The sequence below is a fragment of the Macaca nemestrina genome, chromosome 13, assembly GCF_043159975.1.
Source record: "Macaca nemestrina isolate mMacNem1 chromosome 13, mMacNem.hap1, whole genome shotgun sequence".
In the NCBI taxonomy this organism is placed as follows: Eukaryota; Metazoa; Chordata; class Mammalia; order Primates; family Cercopithecidae; genus Macaca; species Macaca nemestrina.
Window position 1 is genome coordinate 104,222,352 of NC_092137.1, and position 7,194 is coordinate 104,229,545.

General features: G+C 40.8%; 1 pseudogene; it reads left to right on the plus strand.

Moving 5' to 3' along the window:
* Positions 1-1,303, plus strand: LOC105471744 (developmentally-regulated GTP-binding protein 1 pseudogene; annotated as a pseudogene).
* The last annotated feature ends 5,891 nt before the right edge of the window (positions 1,304-7,194 follow it).

Sequence of the window (7,194 nt, forward strand, 5' to 3'; positions counted from 1 at the left end):
ATGGGCAGCACCTTAGCTAAGATCGTGGAGACAGAAGCCGAGATGACTCAGACTCAAAAGAACAAGGCCACAGCACACCACCTAGGGCTACTTAAAGCTCGTCTTGCTAAGCTTCGTCGAGAACTCATTACTCCAAAGGGTGCTGGTGGTGGAGGTCCAGGAGAAGGTTTTGATGTGGCCAAGACAGGTGATGCTAGAACTGGATTTGTTGGTTTTTCATCTGTGGCGAAGTCGACACTGCTTAGTAACCTGGCAGGGGTATATTCTGAGGTGGCAGCCTATGAATTCACTACTCTGACCACTGTGCCTGGTGTCATCAGACACAAAGGTGCCAAGATCCAGCTCCTGGATCTCCCAGGTATCATTAAAGGTGCCAAGGATGGGAAAGGTAAAGGTCAAGTCATTGCAGTGGCCCAAACCTGTAACTTGATCCTGATTGTTCTGGATGTCCTGAAACCTTTGGGACATAAGAAGATAAATGAAAATGAGCTGGAAGGCTTTGGCATTCGCTTGAACAGCAAACCCCCCAACATTGGCTTTAAGAAGAAAGAGAAGGGAGGCATTAATCTCACAGTCACTTGCCCCCAGAGTGAGCTGGATGCTGAAACTGTGAAGAGCATTCTGGTCAAATACAAGATTCATAATGCCGATGTGACTCTACGTAGTGATGCTATAGCTGATGACCTCATTGATGTGTTGGAAGGAAACAGAGTTTATATCGCCTGTATCTACGTGTTAAATAAGATAGACTGAATCTCTATTGAGGAATTGGATATCATCTATAAGGTTCCTCACTGTGTACCCATCTCTGCCCATCACCGCTGGAATTTTGATGACCTATTGGAAAAGATCTGGGACTATCTGAAACTAGTGAGAATTTACACCAAACTCAAAGGCCAATTACCAGATTACCCATCCCCACTGGTGCTTCCTTACTCCAGGACCACAGTGGAGGATTTCTGCATGAAGAGTCACAAAAATCTTACAAAGAATTTAAATATGCTCTGGTCTGGGGTCTCTCTGTGAAACACAATCCTCAGAAAGTGGGTAAAGACCATACGTTGGAGGACGAGGATGTCATTTAAATTGTGAAGAAGTGAAACCTTTCCCCTTTCCCATCTGCTGGGCAAACCACAACAGCCTTCCCCATGATCAAGCACCCTACCCCAGTTCTTTCTGGTTTTGGCGGTCACTGGATCAGGATCCAGGGGAGGGAGGTGGAGGCACCCAAACTGGAACTTCATTTGTCTTACCTTGATGTCACCTTGTATGTTGAACTGCATAAAACACCTGGTAGGCTGGTCAGCTATATACAAAAAAAAAAAAAAAGGACATCAGAGAACAGTGAAAGAAATGAGCACTCAGTGATCTGAAATTCCAATTCCATAGTGAAAAGAATTCTATCTAATTGAACTGATACTCACCTGACGTATTGTCCTCTATCATATCTTCGAAGTTTGCATGTGGACACAGCTCTGACTTGACACATACAGAGGAACACTCCTGAGAAAGGAGAATCTGGCTGAGCCTTAGGAGTTGCACAGAACAACCTTTGCACTTAGCCCATGTTTTCCATGGGACATTGGCTGTTGTTTGATTATACATGGAGTCTATGGATACTAGGCTACAAAAGCAGAAACTCCCCATACTCAGGGCTCAAGGAGTTTTTGTTGTTGTTGTTGTTTTGCCCATAATTCTGGTCAGGCCATTCTTACAACATGTGTAAATCATGGATGTTGGTGTCAATCTCCAAAGCTCCCCTGTTGATATTTGCTCTACTGAGCCATCTGGTTAGCATGTCACTGCATGATAGATATTTCCAAACCTAGACACTTTGTCTCTTCGGGGCTATATTAGTTTCACTGGGATTGAGTCACAGGACCTTGGGTCTCTTTGCAAAGAAACTCCAATAGACACTTGATAATTGCAGACTGATATGGTCTGGTTATTTTTCCCTTTCAAATCTAATATTAAAATGTGATCCCCAGTGTTGAAGGTAGGGCTTAGTGGGAGGTGTTTGGGTCATGGGGGCAGATCTTTCAGGAATGGCTTGGTGCCTTCTCCAAGGTAACAAGTTCACCTGGCAGCTGGTTGTTTAAAGAACTTGGCAACTCCCTGACTCTCTCTCTCTCTTGCTCCCTCTCACCATGTGATAAGCTGGCTCCCCTTTTGCCTTCAGCCATGATTGTAAATTGCCTGAGGCACTCACCGGAAGCAGATGCCTGCACGATGATTCATGTACAGCCCACAGAACCATAAGCCAAATAAATCTCTTTACTTGATAAATTAACCAGCCTCAGATATTCCTTTACAGTAACAAAAGTGGACTAACACACAGACCTAAAATTCTTCTTGATGAACTACATACCTTTGAAACTTGCAGTCTGCAGGCTCCACCTAGGAATAGTGGTTCCTTCAACTCTGTGATTCTTCACAAGAAACACATCTGGCCTCTTTTCTGGGTTCATATCATCAATTCCCAATACTCACCACTCTCCATAACTCCACCAAATACAAGGCAAATAGCTGGTTATTGGACCACACTTGACTTCGACTATGTTCCCTTCATTTTCTCATTCCTGCAGTCAGCCCACAATCTTAAAATTCTTATGTATCAGGAAAGGGAAAAAATCTCCTTCTGTGTTATTCTAGTACTATACGAGAAAAATCTATAATCTGTCTTCTAGTTTAGGCTTTTGTTTTTAAAATACAACATTTGGAATTTCAGTAACTACCTTATTTTATCAGCAACAGGCAACTGAAACAAGCAAAAGAATTTTAACATTAGGATATTCTGTCTTCCATAAATTCAAAGAAATCTACAAGGAGGCTCAACTCCAAGATTTTTTGAATTGTCCTCAGCCTGCTCTCCCTGAGGACAGCTTTGTAGAATGCTCTCTCCACCACCAATATGTGGTGGAAAAATAACTTGTGAAAAGGGAAAGCAGGAAGTTGGGAAAATTGAAAAATACTAATTTTTTCATGTTACCAAATATAATCCTCTTAAATGTATGCTTAAAACTGCCAAACCTCAAAAAGGTATTCAATAAGTGTTGCTGGAAATCTGTGTTAATTGTCTGGCTGTTAAGCTGTTTAAGTCTTATTGCCAGATGTAGGCAAGGCAGGGAGGATGAGAATGAGATTTCCCTCAGCTCTTCCTCAGTACTACTGACTGCTTGTTCTGAAAGCACTTGGATTATCTCTATTTTTCTTTGGCTTAAACCATGCCAAGGCTGTGGCAGCTGACAGGGCTGTGGATGAGTTTTGTCTGAGGTATCCATGGACAGAGTCCTCAGATGTACCTTATTTCCCGGAGTTCTCCAACATTTTCATCTCGTACAGACATATTCTGCTGTGCTGCTCCCTAGACACACAACCCACTTGGAGCAGGTGGGCCAACCCCCGCAGGGAGGTTTGTGTTCAGGGCTCTATCACTGTAGGAGGCCAGTGTGTAACTTGCATGTAGTAATAAACCCCAACATCCTCAGCCTCCACTACGCTAATTCTGAGTGTGAAATCTGTCCCTGCCCCGCTGCCGCTGAACCTGTCTGGGGCCCCAGAGTTCCAGTTAGAAACCCAATAAATCGGATGCCTTGGATGCTGGCCTGGCTTCTGCAGAAACCAATAGAAATAGGTTTTTCCATCACTATGCAGGAGGCTCTGACTAGACTAGCAGGAGATGGAGGCCGGCTCTCCAGGGTTGACGGGTAGGGAGTGTGGAGTCTGGGTCAACTCAATATCTTCAATGGATCTTGAAATAATAGGAGAGAAATGGAAGATTATGTACAAAAATTGCTCTTGTGAAGCAATTTTAAATAATTTTTCATTTATTTATTTCAGGATAGCTCAATTTTTGTAATTTCACTTTATATGCCAGTAATATCCAATTTTAAAAATAAAAATATTTTCAACGCACAAGGGACCCTCTAGAAGCTGCCCACAAAACCCTCTCTTTCTATGTCAGAGTCTTGACCAGAACAGAGGCCCTTGATCCTTCTGGAATCTTCCTCACTCTCACAGTTCTAAACATCACATGCCCCACTCTGGAGCACAAGACACGCACATCTAGCCTGTGGACGGAATACGCGTGAGAGGCAGTGGGGCCTCCAGAGCTCACCCTCCCACTCCATCACCCTCCTCATCCCCCACTCCATCACCCTCCTCGTCCCCCTTCTGTCCTTACAGGGACCCAGAGCATTAGCATCCCCAGGAGTTGAACAGGGAACCTCATTTTGAGAAGACAAACTGAGGAGTTCTGATCAGTGAAGGTAAGGTTAGAACTCAGTATTTATCTTAGACTTATAGTGGAAAGTCCTCTCTAGGGGACAATATGCAAATCCCCTAGTGGGTTCAGCAGTGCGAAAAGAGCCAAGGGGAGGGTGGGGATATCTGGTGTGCATAAAAGGACATCTGTCCTCTGTGGGGACAGGGTCTGGTGGCTGACACGTATAATAATAGCACTTTGAGAGGTCTAAATATGAGAATCGCTTAAACCCAGGTGTTTGAGACCAGCCTGCACAACATGGCAACACTCCAACTTCACATACACACACACATACACACACAGACACACACACAAATTCGCCAGGCATGGTGGCATGTACCTGTAGTTAAAGCTACTCTGGAGGCCGAGGTGGGAGATTGCTTGAGCCTGGGAGATCCAGGCTACACTGAGACGTGTTTGAGCCACTGCACTCCAGGATGGGTGACAGAAAGAGATCCTGTCTGGAAAGGAAAAACAAAAAAAGTTCCATTACTTAGAAACTATTAAAATTTCCCTCATTCACAACCTGAATGGAAAAAGGAACGTATTTAAACACCTTCTGTTTCCTCTAAGAAATTTCTGTTTTGCACTTTCCCAGGCATATTTTACACTTCCTTTTAACAGGCTGAGCTTCCATAAATATTTGTTTATACTTATTTGTTTTTTATGTACATTTCAGTGTCTAGTTTTGGTTTTATTCTAATACTCAGAGTAAAGGGCACAAATCTTAAATGTGTAACTGAATACAGTTCATGTGTATTCACTATCCAGATGGAGCTACAGAATATTTTACATTCTTCTGATGCTTTTCTCGTGAACTTTCCCAATTAGTAGCTGCTACCCCACCCCAACCTAGGTAACTCTCATTCTGTCGTTTAACACGGTAATTTACGTTTTTCTGCTTTGAACTTCATATACATCAAATTAAGTAGGTGTGTTTTTCCCAGCTTTTTTCTTCTTCTTTAGTACTTTGGAGGCCTCATTCCTTCCTGTGGACTCAAGGTCCTGTCTACCGTCATTTCCTGTGATTCTGAAGGATTTCTGATTTGATTTCTTTTAAGGCATAGCTGCTATAATACATTTATTTGCTTATCAAGGAATATTTCTACTTTTCTAATTTTGAAGAATATGTTTACTGAGTACAGAACATATTGCTATTCTTGGTTGCTTTTTTTTTTCCTTTTAGCATTTCAATGTGTAATTCCAATGTCTTCCAGCCCCTATTGGTCTTGATTAGAACTTATCCAATGGCTTCATTATTATTTTCACACATATACATTGTCTGCTTATTTTCTTGATAAATTCAAAATTTTCTGTCTTTCAACATTTTAAGTATAATGTGTTTTCTTATGAATCTCATATGTATCCTGAAAAGATTTCATTGAGTTTCCTTTATCTGCTGATTAATGTGTTTTATTACTTTTTAAAAACTTTTGTCATTATTATTCCAAATATTTTTTTCAGCCAGTTTTTTGCTGTCTCTCTCTGCCTTTGTGACTCCCAATTACATATTTACTGGTATTCTTTACTTTGAGTTATGAATCTCTGAGGCCTTGAATAGTTTTTGTAATTGTTTTTCTTCTTTAGATTCAATAGTTTCTATTTATTTTCAAATTAACTGGTTCTTCTGACATCTTAAACTGATGTTGTACTTATGTAAAATATTCTTCCATCGGGTTATTGTACTTTTATTCTAAGATTCCTATTTGCTCCTTTTTCGTAGTTTCTAATTTTTTTAGTCTCTATTCACTGTCACTTTCTTTACAATTTCCTTTTATGTCTTCGATCATAATTTAAGAAAATAATTATTTGAACACCTGCACGATAACTGCTTTGCAGTCTTTGGTAAAGCCGATATTTAGAACAAATTTGCATCAACTTCTCAGCTTCCACTTACTGTCTTTTGTTGTGGTGGTAGTTTTTTTGTTTTTGTTCCCTCAATATTGATCATACTTTTCTTTTTTTTGAAAGAGTTTTGTTTTTTCTTAAAACTGTACATTTTAGATAATACATTCTTCTACCTCTCTCTGCATTATGTTTTATTTTCCTGAGCATCTTCGAGTTTCTTTATAGTTACATGTCCAAAGTTATAGATAGCCCCTGACTTAACAGTGGTTGAATTTAAGATTTCTTAATTTTACAATAGTATCACAATGATAACTTATAATGGAGCTTTAAGAAGATAACCCCATCGGAACTGTAGGAGCAGCAGTATACCAAAGAATCTATCTCCCACTTGGTGTTTGACCACTGGTGTCTCTGCTCATTTTTATACTTAATATTTAGTTTGCATTTATAGGAGCTCCCCAAGTGCCTACATAGCTTAGTAGTCATCAATGATTTGGGAAGTTTTGCTCAAATATCTGGAGCTCATAAATCCATATTCTGCCAATCCATCTGTGTGTGGTTTGAGGAGTTCATGCAAAATGCAGCCAATTCTTGTCTTTCTCTGTTTTTACTTTTCATCATGTCCTCTTGGGTCCCTGTCACTCATACCTGCATCTTCCATGACACCAGAAATGTGTACAGAAGCCATCTCAACAATGTGGCTCTATCATTTCCAGGAATTCTCTATTAAGTTTTAGCTGCTCTGCCACTTTTCCTGGCCAGCGCCATCACCTTGGGCTAGCAAACCTGTGGGATTTCTCTGTTCATTTCCTACAGAGGTAATCACATTTAGCCAAAACCAGTGAAAGATCTTACTCCACTCCCCACCCCAACTCAAGTTCACCCTTGTTCGCAGCAAGCTGCAGTTTTTGCTGCCATCTTTATGTTGGTAAAATTCCAATTCTATAGTTTATGATGAGTGAGGTAGGGCAAAAGGTAGCAGTCCCAGGTAGAAGGTCCCAAACTTTTCCTGACCTAACCCACAGCTCTAGTACTTTTTTGTTAAAGAATATATACTTTTCAACTTACTTTTTTTGTCAGTT